General features: G+C 42.9%; 1 protein-coding gene across 2 annotated transcripts in view; it reads left to right on the top strand.

Annotated features, from left to right (window-relative positions):
* Prkca (protein kinase C alpha) overlaps positions 1–19,084 on the top strand; it is a 369,460-nt gene that overhangs the window by 10,536 nt on the left and 339,840 nt on the right. The window lies entirely within an intron of this gene.

The raw sequence follows: 19,084 nt of genomic DNA, 5'->3' as shown, positions 1-19,084 counted from the left end.
ATGTGAGGAACAGAACAGAAGGGAATGACTTGATTAATTGTCCACACAAAACTGGAATTCTTTAGGAGCAGGCCCACAAAGTAAGATTAGTGTAAGGACAGTTCATCGTTCATGCCACCTTCCCTCGCTGTCTTCCCCCTACCCTGTATCTATACATGTCTATTTTTGGTATTTTAAGGAATGCAAGGCCCATCTGTCTTGTCGGAGGTAACTCTAATGAGGAGCTGGGAAATCACTAATGTGAATAAGGGCATGAAGACATCCTGCAGAATTGTTTAGGTCTGATGAACAGGCTTTGTTGTTGTTTTTGGTTTTAGTATGTTATGTAAATGTTCTACCACTGAGTTACACCCCAGCCCCAAGCATGACTCTTATGCTGTATCTCCGCATGCATAGGTGTGCTTCACATGGTCAGCAGAGTGGGGGGTTTCTTATACTTGGAGCATAGTAACACCTTCTCCCTCCCCGTGTAGTATTTACAGTTAGCTACTGTTCTCTTTTTTCTTCTTTTTCAAGGCAGGCTTTCCTCTGTAGCTTTGGGGGCTGTCCTGGAACTCACTCAGAGACCAGGCTGGCCTCGAACTCACAGCGATCAACCTGCCTTTGCCTCCCAAATGCTGGCATTAAAGGTGTGTGCCACCACTGCTCAGCCAGGTACTGTTCTTGAATTAATTTTGATCATTAGTTGGCCTCAGTAATTCTGAAGAGGTAAGCTGAGTTGCCTCCATTTTACAGAGACTGCGGAGGAGAAGAGAGAGTTAGACACCTGTTTGTGTTCACGGTTTGAATGTGGTGGAGCTGGGACTCAAACCCAGGTCTACATACTGTGTTATTAAGCTACAGGTTGTACTGCTTGTTGTGCTGCTTCTCATGAGTCTCCGATTCTTAATTTTTGTCACTCGTTGACCACACTTGCTTGCAGAGATGTTGAAGGATCAAGAGCCGCTATAGCAGGAGTGTATTGAATGGGTGGACCACCACTGCATCTGTACCATTCCCAGTAATTCAGCACACAGGGCGATAAGCTAGGTATCAGGAACTTAAGAGTAGAGCACAAGAAGGCCTCTATGAGAGCATCAAACCTTGGCTTTGCATCTAGAGTGTACACAGTATTCTATTCCAGTCTGAATGAAGTAAGAACTGTGGAAGCATGTGGGCTGGCAGCACACACTTTTGTGCATACTAGGTGACGGTTTTAGATGAGGACTTACAGGGTATTTCCTTGCCTTGGGATGAGGATGTTGGGATTCTAAGGTGAGGAAATAGTAGCAAGAAGCATGGTAGTGTAACTTGTGCAAAACAGACCAGAATAGGAGGCAGTGTTATTTAGGATGTTACCAGTCTCAACCAAGCCCTAGGACAGATAGGAGAGCTGTTTCTGCAGCTATTGATGCCTAGGAATCTGCACACAGTGGCTCTTTTGCAAGGATACATTGTTTCCTTATGCGTCTTCTTTTGGTTTTTATTGTGTCTTGTCTATGTTTCAGGAAACTTACAGTGCGTGTGGGGGGCAGGGGGCTATCGCATTGTAGCTTCTTGTGAAAGATACATTGTATTGAAGTTGGAAAGGGCCTTGCTTTAAAGACCTTAGCACTATTGCTGGCTCTCTAAAAGGAAGCCTGGGAACTGATTACCAAGTCACTTTAGAGGTTCAGGGCTCTTGATCCCATGGAAATTCGGTCTGGATATGAGACGCTTAGATATACTAGATATGATCTACATATTAACAAGGGAAATATGGCTAGAACATTTACATATTTAGAAACTGCCTGTTCATTTAGTTAGATTTTTCTGTTTGTTATCATTGGCCATTCCTTTCTTATAGGCTGAATTCAGACCGATGTGTTTTCAGCATACCAGAGAACTTTGCAAATGATACTGCTGAGCCCTGGGGCTCTAGGTTGAAATGTAAGATGGGTTTTCAACTGGACTTTTATCCGAGCTCCCAAGGGAGAAATGGCAGCTCACACAACACCACTCCTGAGCTGATGTGTACTTACAATGTGTGTCTATTGTGCTGGCCCTGTGGAGAGCTGGCAGTGCCACCCTTGCTCTGCAGCAGGGACATTGGAGCAGATAGAAGTTAAATAGCTCCCCCATCAACAGGGAGGGAGGGGTGGAGCTAGGACCCGAAACCAGGCAGATTCAGTGACGGTGTGGGTTTTCAGGGTAGTGTTTTCTTCACCTCTGAAGCCGTACAGACACAGACAGCCCCCTTTACTCATCTTTCCACTTGTTTTTCCTTCAAGTTTTAAATGAAATATGATTTGTGGTGCTGTTTATGGCAGTTGACACAAAAATCTCAGGGGCTGGAGAAAGCATGGCTCATACTCATGAAGGCGTTGCTTAGTTTGTATTCAGATTTACCTGTGCAGCCAGGAATCTGGCTGAGATAGTGGGTCTTGGGTCTCATCCCTGACACAAAACCAAACCAAAACATATACCATGAAGTTAAATAACCATAAGTCAGCTTAAATGCTTTTCTGAATTTTATGTTAATACTTGAGCCTCATGAAATTTGAGTAACTACTGTCCTAACTAGCATGGCCCATAGACTGACAGTATTAAAATAGGAGACAGGGACTTTAATATATAGAAGAGTTTAAAAATGCTCTGGTTATGTCTTGTAAATTCAAGTACCTCTCTATTCAGTTGTCATAACCAGAATCCCACAAGGAATATTTATATTCCATAGGTAGAGTGCAAACTACAACTGTCATATTGGGAGTCACTGGTCAGTGATAATTCCAAACTTGTCTTTGAAATGAATCTAGTTTCCCATGTACTGAGTTTGGTCACTAAAGTACACCCTGTCTCTCCAGTTTCACACTGGTGGCTTCTATCTGTTGACAGACATCTGGTTTCAATTTTAAAGTGTGGTCTTAATATTATTTTATTTCTATTTACTACACATGTGCTTTTTAAAAATCAAATGGCTAGTAATTATACACAATTTAGAAGCGTGCATAACTTATTTTATTTGTTTGTTTACTTTTTAGAACCAAATTAAAGTTCAGTGCTAAAAGCTGACATGTGTCTGTCTCACTCTTAGTTTACTTAATTGTGTAACCAGGTGACCCAGTACCTGCTAATATGGAGTTGGATGACAAAGCTATCGAATGTCCAAGTGATGCAGTTTAACTTGCAAAATCATAGTCAACTCCCCCTGCCCAACAGTGTATATACTTAAATAGTCCTGGCTGCCCTGGTACCAGGCTGGTCTTGATCTCATACAAATACACTGGCCTCTGCCTCCTAGGTGCTAGGATTAAAGGCATGTGCTACCATGCCTGGCTTTTTAATTTTTTTCTAAATACATTCATGTCAGATGAATAAAACTTTTTGTTCACTGTGAAATAACTGATTGTTTTATGAACCATAGGACTAAATTTTGATAGAGTCAAAGTCAATGAAACTGGGCTTGTGTGGTGTACATTAACCATCTGAACTCATCTAAGAACAACTTCCTTGACTTTTCCAGTTATCACAGGCTCAGGAAGAGTCATGTTTCCAGAATTTTAGATCAAGAAAGGACTGCGGGGCTAGAGATGTGGCTCTTGCTTGAGTGCCTACAGAACATGCACCAAAACCTGGGTTTGTTCTCCATACTTTATAAACCAGCTGTGATGGTGCACTCCTGTATTCCAAGCACCCAAGGACATGACACTAGAAGGGTAAGCAATTCAAGGCCTTAGTGTGTCAGAAGCCAGTACAGACCATGTGAGTACATGAGACTCTGTCTCAAACAGAGCAACAACAACTAAAAGGTCCAAGGACTCTAGCCCAGACTCTTGAGCTTGCAGCTGTGATCCTGACTGTGGGAGCTAAATGGTTTTCTGTTAAGCCCAAGCATGTAGAGTGGACACTTTAGTCTCTAGCCCCTGCCCAATACCTCTCATTGTACCTACTGTGTCATCCCCCTACCTCCTGGCAGCTTATGAGTCTTTGTGTTGTGCTCTGTGGACTTGAGTCAGGAGTGCTGCTCTGAGTGCTGATGCCCACCCAACAACAGCTGTATAACATCCCATACCCTGAGGGTGCCCTATACACAAAGCAGGCCCCAAGCTCCCCTGACTTTCTTGGAAAAATAGCAGATCCTTCTAGGAGCAGATACACAGCTTTCTTTTAAGTCTAGGACGTCCAAGTAAATTATGCTTGTATGTTTAATTTTGATGGCTTATAGATAAACAGTGTGGCAATTATTTGTAAAGGCCTATTTAAAATAACACCTTAGAAGCTTTAGAGTTTTATTTATTCATTGGTTAATTGATTGGTTGGTTGGTTGGTTGGTTGGTTTTTCAAGACAGGGTTGCTCCGTGTAGCTTTGGAGCCTGTCCTGGAACTATCTCTTGCAGACCAGGCTGATCTCAAATTCACAGAGATCTGCCTGCCCCTGCCTCCCAAGTACTGGGATCAAAGGTGTGTACCACCACTATCCAGCCACTTTAGAATTCTTGTTACATGAGATTCCATGGGCAAGGAAAAGACTCACCTTGGAATTATACCTTTGTCTCTTAATACACCATTGACCAGAAAGGATTTTGCATTTTATTTGTTTTTCTGTTCTCTTAATCCTTGGATGTATATATTTTTAGTTATATCCTGAACAAGACTCAAGGCTGATACAAACCACTGTTTATATTTGACTGCTTTGCTTGCGATATTTCAAGTTGCCCCACTCTTAGAATGGAAGTTAGTTCTAGAAAACAGCCCAAGCCAGATGCAGAAGTTAAGCCTTTGTTTCCTAGAGTTTCCGTGTTGTAGATTTGAGGTTCTGATCTCAGAACTGTGGACACAGCTAATAACCACACAAAATAAACAAAGTGGCTGATCTGATGATAAATGAAACATGGGCATTTATGCACTACATTTCCCAATATTTATTTTCTAGCCAAGGCTGAGTACAACACTAATGTCTTGTAAATATTCCTTGGGAAAAATAGTTTCCCATATGCTAGATTTCTAACTTGCTTTAAAAATTAGTCCCAAGGTCAGCAAGATGGCTCAGGTCTGAGGACCCGAGTCTATGATATAAGGAGAGAACTGACTTCAACTAATTATCCTTTGACCTTCACATGTATGCCACTGTGTACATGTGAGTACATGTACACACACATGCATGTACAAATACATACATAATAGATTAGGTAAAAAGTAATAAATTAAAAATTAGTTCCAAATGGTATTTCCTTTTAGTTGGTAAATTCTCTGTATTACTCCAACAATCTTTAAAACATGTTCAAAATCTGATTCTGAGGAAGGCTGTCCTGAGGATATTCTAAAGACAGCTTGAAATTATCACCGTGGGTCCGGTGTGTATGAACGATTATGAAAAAGTTTCACTGTACCTAAATGCCAAGGGCAGGCCAGTGTTGTCTCATCTTCATTATTTCTCCTTCGACTCTGGGGTGGAAATCATTGTCTCCTTCAACAACACACTTCCTTTTCTAGTAATCCAGCCCATTTTCTTTCACCCCCCCCCCCCGGAGGGAAATCCTATGGCATTTCTTGGTGAGAGGGAGCAAACCTTTATTTACATGAGCTCCGATTGTACCAAGAATATCTCGCTCCAAAGTGGTCCAGGTGCGTCTAGCTAACTGGAGTTCTTTTCTTGCAGCCTCTGTTTTAATTAAATGCATTATTAATTAATTAATTTTTGGAAACTGGGTCTCACATTGTAGTGTAGGCTGGCCTCAAATGTGTGTTTCTCCTGCCTCTAAACTTGGAAGTTCTGTAATTACAGGTATGTGCTGCCGTTCCAATTCTTTGTTTACTTTAGAAGAAAGAGGGTTCTTTTCCATAAACTGTTTACGTTGAACTAATTTAAATTCACACACATTTAAAAAAAAAAAAAGGTGAGGAGTTTCTCCACCTCTCCCCATTCTTTTTCTAGTGTCAACATTGACGTAGCCACCGTACAATGATCAAAACCAGGAAATTAATGGTAACACAGCAGTGTTACTAACTTATAACCCTTCCTTGGATTTTCCTCAAATTTTCCATGAATATCTGTTTTCTGTTCTAGGATCCTGTTTAGAGTCCCACATTGACTTTTGTCAATTTTTTTCTTAGACTTGGAGGCCACAGTTTTCCATCAGTGTTGTGTGGGTGTGGTGCACCTGGGCACAAGCCAGATGTTTTCCTTGATGTCAATTCAGACTTGTCCTTTGCCCCCACCCCACTGTTGGTTGCACTGATGTAATGTTGCTCTGGGTGAGGTCAGCTTGTTGTCCATGTGGTTGCTAGGTGGATGTCACTGTGATTTTATACTGCTTGCCATTGGCGGGAATCCTTTTCTTAAGCAGGAATTAATAAGAATGCAAGCCACCAATGGCCGGGGATTGTCTGTATTTGCTGGTCTTGTAGAGAGACATCCTAGGAATCTCTGGAGTTTTGGCAATCTGGAAAGCCCCCTTTGCCTAGATGAGCCCTACCGCGTGGGATTTTGTGCCACGAGGAAATCTTTATTCAGTATTATGGCAGTGTGGTAGTCACGGAACACCATCTGCTAGTAAACCCTTGAAATGAGGAACTGAATTTTTTATTATTTAATTTTAATTCATTAAAATTTAAAGTTAAATGGCTACATGTGTATTGGAGTTTTCAGCTTTAGCTTTTCTTTGGGGATCAAAGTTGGATCATAGTTTGAAACATTTCACTGTATAATTCAATACATATGGGGAAAGCCATACAAAACAAATGCATTGTTTTTAAAAAGGATCATAAGGTTGACATTCTTGTAGCTCCTGCCTAGGTCAAATAGAGAACTAGTACCTGACCCCTCCTGCTCAACTCCCCACTGTTAGGAACTGGGGAGTCATTGCATTTTTATGTTTTCTTTATCACTTGAGTACCCCTGCACTGAAATTTTAATCTTGAACATTTAAAAATAATGAAAATGTTTTCATATCTCTTCTAATCAACAATGTCTTCCTTTCCCTTCAATATGTTGGGAAGTCCCTAAATGGTAGGATGTGTAGAGTTTCCCACAGTCTCAATTTACTGTTTGTATACCCCAGGTTAAACTGGCCATGTTCCTCTGTCTCTGGGTTTGTGAGAGTCCTCTGTGTTTTCTGCAAGTTGCAACTTGATCCAGACATTCCATTGATCAGACCCAGGTCAAGCTGGGTCATACAGTTTTAAAGATGCCTTTATAACACCCCTGCCTGTTAGTTATATGTGTATTATTAATGCGGAAAGAGCATCAATAGGACATTTTCCATCACATGAGGCATATGAAATTGAGGGCAGTTCATAAGTTAAACTGGTTTACATTAAGCCTTCCAGGATATCCATGACACGTGGAGATGCCTCCTGTGTGCTGCCTGTGGAGAGGCAAACTTTCAGACTTTTTCTAAACACTTTATCACATACATTCATTTGACTCTGCAAAATTTAGTGTGTCTGTGTGTGGGTGAGTGTCTGTCTTCTGGGAGTGGTGGAAAAACTCAAATCAAATTGTTATATAGCCATTTATTTGTCTAAATCTCACCCACATGACTGTATGTACTATCTTTTATGTTCTCTCTTTTTTTCATTTGCAACACAAGATCAAAATTGGGATTTAGAGTTATTTTTCTGTGTGGAAACATCTGGAGGCAAAGGGAATGAACATGGAAGGCAAAGTGGGGGTTGCTCATGTGGGAAGGATTGCACCTGCTGCGTACAGACCCTTTTGTTAACTGTTGGATTGGAGGGGCCTTTCCTACGAGGCTGAAGCCTGGGACCTCTTGTTGGGAGTTTAATATGTGACTGGATAAGTATGACAGAGTCACAGAGCACTAATGTGGTTTTTTGTTTTTTGTTTTCGTTTTTTTAATAAAGAAAGCCAATGTGTATTAACATATTGAACAATATGTGAGACGTAAAGTCTACACTGGGAATAAGGCAATCTTGGCTTCAGTTCAGGTCTCTACCCTCATGTAATGAGGAATTTGGTCTCAGCTAGGGCACAAATATGTGATGCTCTTGCCTGCACCTGTGACAGATCACGTCCATAATCATGTTCCTTGATCAACTTCAGATTACTTCTCAAGTCTGTCTTCCAGGAACTGGTATGACAGGGGATGCTTGCTGTCCTCCCTGCACACTCTTCTCAAGCCCCCTCCCCTCCTGGCTGGGATCTTTTCTGAAGGCAGGAAAGACTCTCAAATTCTTCTAGCTTACCATCATCCTCTTCCATTTTTCTCAATTCTTCATAGAAATGCAGAATCTTTCTCTTCCACAAATCTATGGTATTACAAAATTTTCCCTAAGAATACCACTCAGGCTAGGGAGAAAGCACAGTTGGAACATGCTTGCTTTGGAATCACGAGGACACTGTTTTGAGTTTGATCTTGAGAACCCACATCTTAAAAAGCCCAGTGTTAATTGGTGCGTTCTTATAATCCCAGTACTAGGGAAGCAGATGCAGGCTGATGCCTAGGGCGCCAGGTAAGCCTGCTTGCCTATGCTACTGAGTTATAGGCTAGTGAGAGACTGCCTCAAAAACAGAGTGCATGGATTCTGAGAAATGACACTGAAGGTTGTCCTTTGGCTACCACATGTACTCCTCTACTAGTACATGTTCACCCCCACTGAACATATACCCACATACATGCTTATACATACAGACATACATATACATAACACAGACACACAGTCCTACACATGCACACAGACCACACATATATACATACATGCATGCAAACACACATAGACATATACCACACACACACACACACACACACACACACACACACACACACACACACACGAGGAAATTAAAGAAGAAACTGTTACCCTGAAAGTGCTTGCTTTGCAAACATGAGGACACTGTTCTGAATTTGATGCTGTTGTGTATTGGCTGGCCTTCAGCCAGAATTGAATTGGTTTTAGATGAAAATTAATACAAAAGAACTAACTAACCAATCAAGCACCACCAACAAAGCCAAACAAAACACATGCTATTTCTCCATGCTATTTTTTGTTTGTAAGCACCATGTGAGATGTTAGGTTTTTTCTAACTCATTTTGGTTCAAGCCGATGTTTATTTCTCGGGTTTGTGTGACTCCCTTGCAGCTGTGTATTGGTTTTGTGGCCATTTACAGAGGTCTGCCACTTAAGCCATTCTGGACCCCACTTAAAATATCTAGGCAGGAAATGACCTGTAATAGACTTTTCTGCTTGGTTTGAAGGGGAACACAAAGAAGTGTCCTGATGGCGATGGTGGATGATGGGAGCATAGATTGCTGTTTTCACAAATACATGGACGGTCTGGGAGTGTCACTCGCGTAAGATGTTTGTTCAGTGTGTGTGAGGCTCTGGATTCCATCCCACTGTGTGTGTGTGTGTGTGTGAGAGAGAGAGAGAGAGAGAGAGAGAGAGAGAGAGAGAGAGAGGGAGAGAGAAAAAGGGGGCGGGGGAGGGAGACATTGGAAACTGTAAGTCCGGATGCCTAGTGTCCCTAGTTCCTAGACAGAGCTGGTGAGGGGGAGAAATGCCTAAGGGGTGGGTAGTTGTGATTTATTGAAAGCCAGCTTGCAATCCTCTGAGCTAGCTAAGAGAGCCTGAGGATTACTTTGTGTTTATAGCATGGCATGCTTTTGCATGCACAAATCCTATTTGTGCAAATTTGACCTTTAAAATGATTTCCATTCGCTTCTCCCATCCATCGCCTTTCTCCTCTCCTAAAGCTGGTCTTTTGTGTGACGTTCTTGGTCTTATGGTTGATGTTAAGGCCCTGAGCCTGAGACCTTCATCTGGGGCATACCTAACCAATTAATTAGCACATAATATTCACCAGGGATCACACTTGCTATTGGGAATAATCATAGTAGCTAACATTTACTGAGACACATCCTTTGTACATAGCTAGTGTTAAGTACTTATACATTTTTCTAATTTAATTTTGTAGCCAGATGAGGGCTGTTTATCTCATTGATATGCCTCAGAGATGGCATGTGCCTGAGTTTGGCTGTTGGGATGGCTAAGTGAGCAGAAAGTCTTTTGTGCAAGCCTGGTGGCCCAGGTTCAAACTCACTGTAGGAGGAGGAGAGAGCTGTCTCCCAGAAGTTGTCCTCTGGCCTCTGCACAGATGCCATGGCATGAGTGGATGAGTGGTCATAACACACACACACACACACACACACACACACACACACACACACACACCACTAAGTACCTGACTTAGAGTTTGTAGGTGGGCATCTTACTATGCTGCCTAGATTAGCTTTAAGCTTGAGCCTGAGTCTCCCACGTAGCGAGGGTCCTTCATATGCTTGTCTGAAATAGAACACCCTACCTCTGCAACCTCCCCACCTCTGCAACCCCCCCACACACATTGGAGATGGAGACAGAGTTTCTTTGCATAATAGCCCTGGCTGTCCTAGAAGTGGCCCTGTAGACTAGGCTGGCTTTGAACTCACAAAGATTGTCTGGCCTCTGCTTCCCAAATGTGGGAATTAAAGGCATGTGCCACTATGTCTGGCTGATTCGAAATAGATCTTACTGGTGAATGTTATTTTGTCCTTCTCATCATAAGGATTTTGCTGCAATTCCTTAAGGAAAGCATGTTGAAAATATGTTCCTTATGGATTTGTGTATTTTTTTTAAAAGCAAATTCTCCATCTTAACAGCTTGAGACTGGATGTTATCTTTCTGTACCCAACATACATAATAAAAATGAGTGAGATCTTCTGTAGGAATGTGCTTTTTAATTTCCTGTCTTGAGTCCTGGCATATAAGGTGGTAGTAGAAAGCAAGTATAGTCATGCCTGGCAGACATTAGACCGTGATGGCTTCAATGACACACAGAGAGGGTTTGTCCTTAACAAAAGGTAAATTCAGTCCCAACAGAGGTAGTAGAATCAGTCCGATGTGAAGATGAATTGGCTATGGAAAGGAGAGGTCAGAGTTCAGGGTCAGGATTGCAGTGTGGCATGCTAGAAAGAAACCCTATGGAGGGACAGGGACTTCAGAGGTCTCCAAAAAGGGAGTGGGGATTCCAGGGCAGCTGCTGGATTTAGATGCTGGAGCTGAGAGGGGCACCTGAGAAGGGGACTCCAGGGTGCATCCCCTACTCACAGGATGGAGTTGCCTGGAGGAGGAGGGGAGAGGACCAGTACCGAGCCTTTGTCAGGGATGTGCATGGAAACGATTCTGCAAAAAAGAGGATATTAGGCCAACTGGGAGGAGAGGCTGTAGTAGCATGGGGTTGGGAGATGAGAGCTGTTCTCATGGCCTGGGGTTGGACCTTTACTGTGACCAGACACAGTAAAGGCTGTGGAGATGGGAACTATCTGAGTGACAGTTCTTTGGTCAGTTACCGAGGACAGCTCGCCGAGAACAGTGGTTCGCCAGAACCCTGTCTTCCCATGCATTGACTCCCAGGAATGTCTAGCCCATTGAAAAGGGTGGAACCCTGACCTCCACTCTTTAGAAAGAGATCAAGTTGAGATTGTGTCTTCTCATGCATTCAACAGCCAGGCTTCACTCAGCCAGTTTCCCTGGGCCCTTTCCTGCTTTGTGTTTTTAGCTATCAGCACAGAAGGAAATAGCTGGCAAAGTCAGACCTTTTTCTCAGGGATAAACCCTGTATATGTAACTGAGCAAGTGGCCCATCCAGCTATTGCTTTCTTCCTTTATTTGCTCAGCTATGACATTGGTTTTCTCTCCATAAAGGATTTTTTAATTACTATTTTTTTTTTTTTAGTTATGAGCTTGTAATATCTATTCATCCCATCAGGAGAGATCAGCTGGATAAAATGAGAGGCATGTAAGCATTTGCTGGCATTTGAGAGATTTTGTTAAGCTAGAATATTGCATTAGAGACTCAACTCCATTTTCAAGTATTTTGTTAGGAAGGCCTCTGGGTGATTGTAGAAAAGGGTATTTGGAGGGGTCGTGTCCTTGGATATTAACTAGATTACAGAATTTTATAAATTAAGATGGATGCCAAATAGTAGCAGGAAAGGCAGTTTGGGATTCAGCTGTCTACAGGGGGTGAAAGGAATAGGACTAGTGGGTTTCCACTCTGGCATCAGTGTAGGGACAAGGCAGAAATTTCTTCCACTCCTTCTGCTGTCAGAGAGACCATTTATTTTGGGTTTTGTTCAGCAAGAATTTTGTCTGCATTAGCAATTGCCCCATATTTCAAATCCCTGGAGAGGTACCATAAATTAACAAGTGGCTGTGTCTACAGCGATGGCCCTGAACATAAGCTTTATTTAGGGCTTTGGAACAGTGGATGTGTAGATATGGGTGTAAGAATAATTTGGAACCCGTGTGTGTGTGTGTGTGTGTGTGTGTGCGTGCGCGTGTGTGCGTGCGTGCGTGCGTGCTTGCATGCATGCATGCATGTGCGCACGCCTGCACATGGTGGAGGCAAGATGAGATGGGGCTTCACTATAGGGCTGGTGTTCCAGGTATAGACCCCTGTGCTCAGCAAGAATTTGGAATCTTAACTTCCTGCTTCTCAGACCCGTTATCAGGAAAGGGAACTTAGTTTTGTGGCTGTCCTAGTCATGTCTTCTGATGCCATGGTCTCAGTGGTTTGGATGGAAAATCATGCATCCCTGGCTTCTATCCCTGCATTTTCTCCCTCGGCCTGGCTTCCATGTTCTGGACCCTTTGGTATCCCTCCTCTGCAGACCATCTGTCCTCTGAAGACCCTGATATGCATTTGTTGTACATAAAGTGGCTAATGCTGCTTTATGAGTCTAATATCTTTTTGTTCCTGTCTTGTTTTGGGGGGCTGACAAAGTCCTATGCCAGGATAAAATGCACCTCTAGATTTCAAATACAGCAGCTGGTTGCTTCCCTCCTGCTGCCCACATGCACTGTGAATCGACTTGGGCTGAGTCTTTACACAGATATAAAGAACCTTACAGCTGGAGCTTGAGGCAGAATCCTTCAGGGTCACAGTTAGGCTCGTCAGCGTCAGCTCTGGGGCAAGCCATGGGACTGACCTTCAGGGTTGGTACAGTAGGGAACGGTTGGATCATGGGGAACCACTGGAATGTTTGAGGAGACTGCTCTCCTCCTTGCTACCTCCATAGAGTCGTTTCTGTTATTTTTTGACAACTGTATTCTTAGCGTAGATGCTTTGTTGTTGCTTTTCCATAATGGAAACTGTCTCGAACACAGTATAAACGACACCTCATCATCACTGTCTTCTTAAAGCTCTTATTTTTATTTCTTATTTTTTGTTCTCTTATAGCTGAAGGGTTGATCAGTGTTTCCCTTTTGAATTCAATGATAGCAAAACAATTATTTTTTATTCACAACATATCAGGAAGAAAGGAGGTACCTGTGTTCGGTCTGTAACAGGGCATATAAACAGCATCTCTCAGGAGAGCCTGGTGATTCCTGTGTTACCCCGCTATCTTTTCTGTTTTAAAGATTATTTTTTTTATTTCACGTGTGCAAGGGCTTTTCCTGTGTGCATGTATGCCTGGTGCCTATGACAGCCAGGTGAAAGCTTTGGACCCTCTGGAGTTGCAGTCACAGATGGCTGTGAAGAGCTTGATGTGAGTACTGGGTCCTCTGCAAGATCAGCAAGCGCTCTTAACCCCTGAGCCATCTCTCCAGCCCCCTTATTGTTAGTATTTGAAATATATTTTCTGGACATCTTTACACACATTATTTATTTTTTGTTTGCCTTACCAGGATTGGACCTATCAATAGCTGTGCACACCCAAGGCACACCCTTGTATGGCTATCAATTGTCTCTTGGCATGTGGATCCCCTAAGGGCTAGTTTTCAAGTTCTGCAGAGAGAGAAAAACTCACTCCCTACTGCCGTGTTCTTGTTTGTGCTGTGATGGAAGGAACCTGCTTATGTACATGGGTGGGGAAGAGGTGGAGCTCCCTTGTCGTAGATGCTCCAGGAAGTGTCAGCTGGCAGCTGGAGTGCACCTGTTCTGGGCCCTGGCACAGGACAAGCAGAAGTCAATTGAATCTTTCTTCCTGCTGGGGATAACTGCAGAGATGCTGTACTGTGATGCCCTTAACTGAAAAGGGCTTCAGTCTGTTACAACCTTCACATTGTGGTTGGGCTGAGGTTTTAAAAATTTGTTTATGTCCCCTATCCCTCTTATACCAGCCATGCGTGCTCCTCTTAGAAAAACTGCAAATGAAGTATAAAAAGGAAATGAAGTCACACCCGATCTGCTCACCCAGAAGCAAGCTCTGTTAATAATTGTATTTCTTTCCTGTTGTGTATGTTTTGTTTTGTTTTGTTTTTTTTTACCATTTGTTAAAAATGTTTTTTTAGCTCCTGTTTTTAGTTACATAGGAGTATGTTGTGATATAGCTTGGTTAAAAATTTCTGCAAAGACGGTATGCAAAGTGACATTGCACGTGACAAGATGTCACGTGTCTCACAGTGAGGGAGATGGAAACGGAGACCTCTAAATGAAGCACTTCACACCCAAACCAGAGGACAGCAAAGTCGGAGGTTAAGACCCTGCTTTCCCTCGTTATCAAATGTTGAGGTTGTATAGAAGGAAAAGCTTTTATGCTTTGTTGAAGAATGTAATAATGGCACGACTGCTATAGAAGACAGTGTGTGGGTTCTTCAAAGGTTTAAATGTAAACACACTGTGTGGTCCAGCAGTTACTCTTCAGCGTTGTACCCGAAAGAACCGAAAGCTGAGGCCTACATGGATACCTGTATTCCCACACCCTTGGGGTTATTCACAGGATCCACAAGGCAGAGCATCTTAAGTACCCCCAGAGGGTGGGTGAAGGGATAAGCCACAGAACCCATGTGGTAGAGTACTATTTGGCTTTAGAAGGAAAGACATTTCGACACACACCACAACATGAATGAGCCCCAAAAGCATGGCACTCATGAGATAAGGCATCATGAAAGGACGTAGGTGTGATTCTGTTTATACAAGATACCAAGATTGCCAGATTCTTTGAGACAAAACAGAGCGGTGATGCTGGTGCTTAGAGAAACGAGTGCTCTAATGGGTAGTTTTAATCCAGGAAGATGATGGATATCCTGGAGATTGGTGTTGGGATTTGCAGAACTCTATGAGGTCATGCTTGAGCATGCTACTGTGGGATTAATAATGAATATGCCGTGGCCAGCTCCCTCGTTGCTAGCCAGTCTTCAAAAAATGCAGGTGCACTATTCTGTTATATGAAATCCTTTACCAATTTATTCACTATTGGAAATTGACGGGCTTTAATTTTTCACTTGGGAGAAACCTCTGTGTTGCACATACTTCTGTGCTGAGTGCTTCAGGCGAGATCCCTTGGCAACACAGTGTGGGTGGTTCTAAGACTATTGATCCTTATCACCACAGTACTTTCAGATTATTAAATTTCATCTCAATCAAACACTTTCCCAGTAGCAGTCTATGGGAAGGCTCGCTTTACCCTAACATGTGTACCATCAATGATAGGTAAATTGGCAACCAAGCCAAGCAATGGTATCTCATCCTTTCAGTTTTTATCACCAGCATCCACATCATCTTTATTTGACACATCTGTGTTGGAACCCAGGGTATTTGAGCATTCTGGGTATGTACTCAGCCATGAGCTAACATCCACTGGTAATGGCAAATGTTTTTCCTCATTTTCATTAATAGCGCCTGAAATACAACAAGAGCTTTCTCTGTGTTAACCGAAGTTTTTGAAAGTCTACATAGACCGTATCACTAAACAAAACTGGTGCACATTCTGCTTCCTGGTTAGACTCATGGTCTAAGGGGAGAGTCACTTAAAGGGCAGATAAAAATTATCAGATGAGAACTGAGCCTGCCTTGGAAGATCTAAGCCAGCTTGTGGGACATGGAGGTTTCTGTAGAGAAACAATCTGTAATCCAAGCTTATTGTATGAAGGCATCCTACATATATCTTCCAGGTAGTAAAAATGTACATAAGGCACATGGAAGGTTCCTGGGAAGTAAGGGACTTTGATGTAGACCGCTTGTATTTCTTCCTTGGTAATTTGGTTGTCTATTACCTTTTACTACCTTAATTTTTTTTAGACTTATCTATTTTATATGTGTGATGTATTTCCCTGCACATATATCTATGCATACATACTATGTGTATGCAGTGTCCTCAGAGGCCAGAATTATATATTGGATTCCCTGGGGCTGGAATTATAGATGATTGTGAACCACCAAGTGGGTGCTGGGAATTGATCCTGGTCAAGTGCTCTTAACCACTGAGCCATTCCTCCAGTACCTCCTTAAAATAATATGTAACCTTGAATTTCGGGTCCTTCTGTCTCCACCTCCTGAGTGCCAAGATCATGGGCATATATCACCACCTAGTTTACACAGTACTGGGATTGAACCCAGGGCTTTGTGCATACTAGACAAATACTCCTCAAACTTAGCCACATCGCCATCACAAATACTCCTTTTAAAGTGCCCTTTATAGTATGTTATTAAACTTTCTTATTAATGTATGTCATAAGTATTTATCTTTCTCTGGCTAATTTACTCTTTATTCCCTAAGCTTTCCCACTGCCTAGCACCCTACAAACGACTTTCATGTCTGTGTGTATTTTAGCATCATAGTAGATAGGGAAGCACCTTCCGTCTGAAAGGCAGCAAAGAAGAGTGGCCTACTGGCTTTCTCACCCCTTGCAAGTGCAAGTGTAGGCAGGAGCTGGTCTCTAGGGCAGGCCATGCCTGTACCAGAGATCCCCATCCTTCCTCTTGCCTTCCTACCAGGCCTCCTGTGCTAAAGATCTGAAGTCTCTCAGATGCAAAGGTAGTTTCCCTCCACTTCCCAAGTTTCTCTGACTCCTGTCCATGCACAGCAGCTGCGTGTTCTAGGAAACAGATTCCCTTTGGGTTCCCTATTGGGACCACAGATGGGAGGGAACAGTCGTTGACCTCCATTCTCAGACTAGCTGCCTCCATTCCTCCTCAACTGTCTTGTGAGAGAGGACCCTCACTTTCATTTCCTCTAGAGTCACACTGAGATTCGTGGAAAGTATCAAGAGAGGGTGGACATGGAGGCCACAAAGGGACCCAGCAATGTCTGAGAGAAAGAATGGCAGCGAAGGGACTTAAGAAAGGAACAGAAAGTGCCAGCTGCCTCTTGTGACCAAACAGCTTGTCATCTTCTCTCTGTCCTTAACAGTAAAGACCTTCCTTCTCCGTACCAGCTCTTAAAAAGGTGTAGCCATCGTTTGCTGTGGACTGGATATCTAAGCCTGGTTAGGTTAATCTGTTCATGTTCCGATGTTATGTCAGCATACTTGTTTATAAGAATCAGGGAAATTGCTGCTGGCCTTTGTCTTTGAGCTTCCAAAGAGGTTGATTCTGCAGGGTGTTAGCCTAGGCAGTTCATCCCTTTGTGCCTTCCAGCATGACAGTTTCTTCTTTAGTTTCCTCCAGTTCTCCTGTGTCGTGTGTGTGGCGTCTGTGTATGTGTGCCTGTGTATGTGTTTGCCTATATGTGTGTGTATGTGTGTGTGTGGTGTGTATGTGGTGTATATGTGGTGTGTGTGTGTGTGTGCGTGCATGTGTGTGCGTGCTGTCTGCAATGGCATATGTGTGGTGGTCAGGGAGGGGACAAGTAGAAAGAGTTGGTTCTCTTCTTCCACTGTGTGGGTCTAGGGATTGAACTTGGATTGAACTTGGAACCTCAGGTGTGGTGGTGAGAATCTTTACCCACTGAACCATCTCACCGGCCCCTCCTAAGGCATTTTGAAGATGCTCTTGGCTATTCTTTTCAACCTGGACTCATATTCACACTTTATTTTTCTTCTCTTCTGGGAGTATGTGGGTTTGATATGATTCCCGAGGCTGCCATGTTCTGTTGCAATCACCAGAAAACATTGGTTTTCTTTGGTTACTGACCAAGCTTCTCATTGCCTGGCTCTGGAAGGAAGAATTCAGTCCAGTTTTCGGAATTGTCTGTTTTTGCCTTCCTGTGCAGAAAGCCCACCCTGGCAGGGAACCGCGCTCTGATTGTTAGCCTAAGCACCTAATGCTGTTCACTAATGGTGATTGTCAAGTGGAAGTGATGATCGAGGCTGGCACTGAGTGTGTGCAAAGGCTAGATATTTCCATTGTCTTAGTCTTTCTGACTTCTAGGACTATTTTCCTTATGCAGCTGCCCAATAACATTGGAGTGGGCATAACATTTCCCCTTACTGGTTTTAAACACAGAGTTTTTTGGGTTATTGTTTAAAATTGTTTTATAGGTCAAAGAAAAAATTGTGGAGGGAAGGGGAGTGTTCCCTAGCCTGGGCTAGTCTTCAAGTGTACCAGGAGGCTTTTATATGTCCCGCCTGGTCCTGCAGCAGATTATAAAAAAATCACTCTGACACTTAATATTAATTACAAACTGGTCTGTTAGCTCAGGCTTATTATTAACTAGCTCTTACAACTGAAATTAACCCACTTCTCTTAATCTGTGTATCACTATGAGGCCCACGGCTTACCAGTGATGCCTGGACATCTTTCTCCTTTGGCAGCTGGATGACATGTATACCCTCCACCCCCTTTGCCCTTCTTTCTCCCTGTATCTTTGCTTGGATTCCCGGCATGGCTCTATTCTGCCTGGCTATTGGCCAAACAAGCTTCTTTATTAACCAACGGTAATAAAACATATTCACAGCATACAGAAGGGCATCCCACATCATTCAAGTCTTCAATTCCCCATGTATCCAGGGTGACCTTGAACTTTTGATCTTCCTGCTCCCCTCCCCAGTTCTGGGATTACAGTTGTATGTTACCACATACAATTTTTATGCAGTGCTGGGCATTGGATTTAGGATGCTGTTTGTGTATGATAGCCAAGCACGCTACGGCGCAAGCTATCTCTCCAGCCTTGCAGGCTAAACTTTAAAACTATACAGTTATCAAGATTCTATGGTTCCATATGTACTTTGACAGATGTGGCTCAATGGGGCTCTAGTGGGGGGAGAGAGAAAAGGTTACTTCTGTGGCAAAGGACTGTAACCAACAAATGAGACACTTTTGTCATTTTAATTGGCTCTTTCTGGCAGAAGTTCCACACAGCTGTTTCTCTGGGACACTGACAACTATTTATGGTAAGTAATTTCTGTGGATTGTAACAAGATTCAACAGAAAGTTGGATAGTCCCACTTGGAAATGTATTTC

The sequence above is a fragment of the Phodopus roborovskii genome, unplaced genomic scaffold (genome assembly GCF_943737965.1).
Source record: "Phodopus roborovskii unplaced genomic scaffold, PHOROB, whole genome shotgun sequence".
NCBI classification, from domain to species: domain Eukaryota; kingdom Metazoa; phylum Chordata; class Mammalia; order Rodentia; family Cricetidae; genus Phodopus; species Phodopus roborovskii.
Note: the sequence above shows the minus strand (reverse complement) of the source record. Positions and strands in the feature narration are given on the sequence as shown.